Below are 2,169 nucleotides of genomic sequence, written 5' to 3' on the forward strand. Positions count from 1 at the left end.
CTTTTCGGTTCTTGTTCTATATATTTGCCTTTCTCTTAGAAACCTAAAATAACTATTAGTAGTGGCAATTCAACTTAAGAATCTTAAATCTTAAAATATTAAATGTTAAACTTCAGATAATATACTGCTATTTTTTTTCCCAAGATAAACTCCAAAGACTATGTCTACAAAGGCACTGGAAAATTGTATATAGAATAACATCAATGTTGGCAGACATAGTGGAAAATCAGACAGGAACATCTTTCTCCTCAGTTTAAAAATCTGTATTTTCTCTGAATTATGTGGCTGCTTTTATCTATTTTGAATTTCAGTCACCGCCAGATACATCACTATTTGCTTGACTTGAAAGAAAAATTAAAAGAACTCAGAGAATCATAATGTCCAGAAAAACTCATTTATTGAGTACTTAACTATGTGCCAGCTTCGATGCTCAGACACAGAAAAGAACAAACAGCCAAACCAACTTATGGCAGATTGGCTCCTGCCCTCAAGAAGCCTCTGAGAAAACAGACTAGTAGCAAGAAGATGGCTGCAATACAAGGTGGGAAGGTTTTGACGGGGCAAGGGTACGTGCCAGGAGCTGAGTTCAGCAACTCACCCTCCGGAGGACAGCCAATAAGTGATTGAGTGACATCACCCAGCATGGTGGCTGCCTTACTGCTCTGCTTCTCAGGGATAAAACTTTCCAAAAGTTTCCACTGAAGGATATTGCTCAGGATTTAATAGAAGATATGTCACAGTTGAAAATATACGTTGTGGGCATAAAGATAGGTGGTCATCAGTGATCTGTTTCTGCTCAGTAAGTTTTTTTTTTTTAATTTTTATTGGAGTAGGGTTGATTTACAATGTTGTGTTAGTTTCAGGTGTACAGCAAAGTGAAGCAGTTATACATATACATATATCCATTCTTTTTTAGGTTCTTTTCCCATACAGGCCATTACTGAGTATTGAGTTCCCTATGCTGTACAGTAGGTCCTTATTACTTATCTATATTATATATAGTAGTGTGTATATGTCAATCCCAGTGCTCGGTAAGGTTTCAATGTCAAGTCTTAAGAGTAGGTACGGAAGTGCAAAGCACAGGAAAGCAGGCACTGGACAAGCTGCAAACTGTAAGCTAAACATGCAGCCTTTTCAACGGTAAGATTAGCCTGGATGAGGAACCAAAAACAATGTATTTGGTCATTTACTTATTCTGAGTGTTTGATATTGGCCAAGTTACTAAGCCTTCTCTGTGCCTCATTTTCCTCATCTGCAAAATGGGATAATATTATCTACCTCACAGGGTAGGATTAAATGAGGTCATTCTTGTAAAGTACTTGGAACGCTGCCTGCTACAAAGTGCTATTATACTTTAAGCCAAAAAATAAATAGTGTCTGAAGTAGAGATATTAATAAAAGGGAATAGATGCAGTTTAAATAATTTAGTTTGGGAGAAAGGCAGAATTTGTGTTCTGAAATCTTCCTTTATTTTTATCTTTTACTTATTACTCTTGTGAGAATCATTTGTTAAAAAGAGGGTCCTGGACTTCCCTGGCGGGCAAATGGTTAAGAATCCGCACTTCCACTGCAGGGGGCACGGGTTTGACCCTGGTTGGGGAACTAAGATCCCACATGTCACATGGTGCGGCCAAAAAAAAAGGGTCCTTACCTTTTAGAGATTCATATAGAGGTATTAGTGAATGAAATGACATGATTTGGGATTTGTAGGGATTTGTTTAACAATAAGGCAGTGGGTGAGGTCTGGAGAAGGAGGGAGGGTAGAAATGAAACAAGATTGGCCATATGTTGATGGTTATTAAAGATGGCAATAGACACGTGAAGCTTTGTTAGATTTGCCTCTACTTTTGCATATGTTCAAACCCATACTAAATTTTTTAAAAATAATAATAATAAAGTCAGGATTTGTAGCTTCTATCTGCTCCTATGTATAAGTACTCTGGTGGAGATTGAATGCTCAATTTTTCTTTTCACACCAGGCAAGCATGAATTTATGTCAACCTGATGCAGAAATCATGTTGCTATGGCAACTTTTCACCACATTCAATGATTGCAGAGTCAAAATGGCAGCAGGTTTTCTCCAGGGGATGATCTGAGTATTGGAGAGAGAAACCCATTCCAAAGACCCCTCCTAGCCACCCCCATATCCTCTAAGAGTCTCCATCCCCC

This window comes from Neophocaena asiaeorientalis, unplaced genomic scaffold, assembly GCF_003031525.2.
Source record: "Neophocaena asiaeorientalis asiaeorientalis breed wild unplaced genomic scaffold, Neophocaena_asiaeorientalis_V1.1 scaffold217, whole genome shotgun sequence".
In the NCBI taxonomy this organism is placed as follows: domain Eukaryota; kingdom Metazoa; phylum Chordata; class Mammalia; order Artiodactyla; family Phocoenidae; genus Neophocaena; species Neophocaena asiaeorientalis.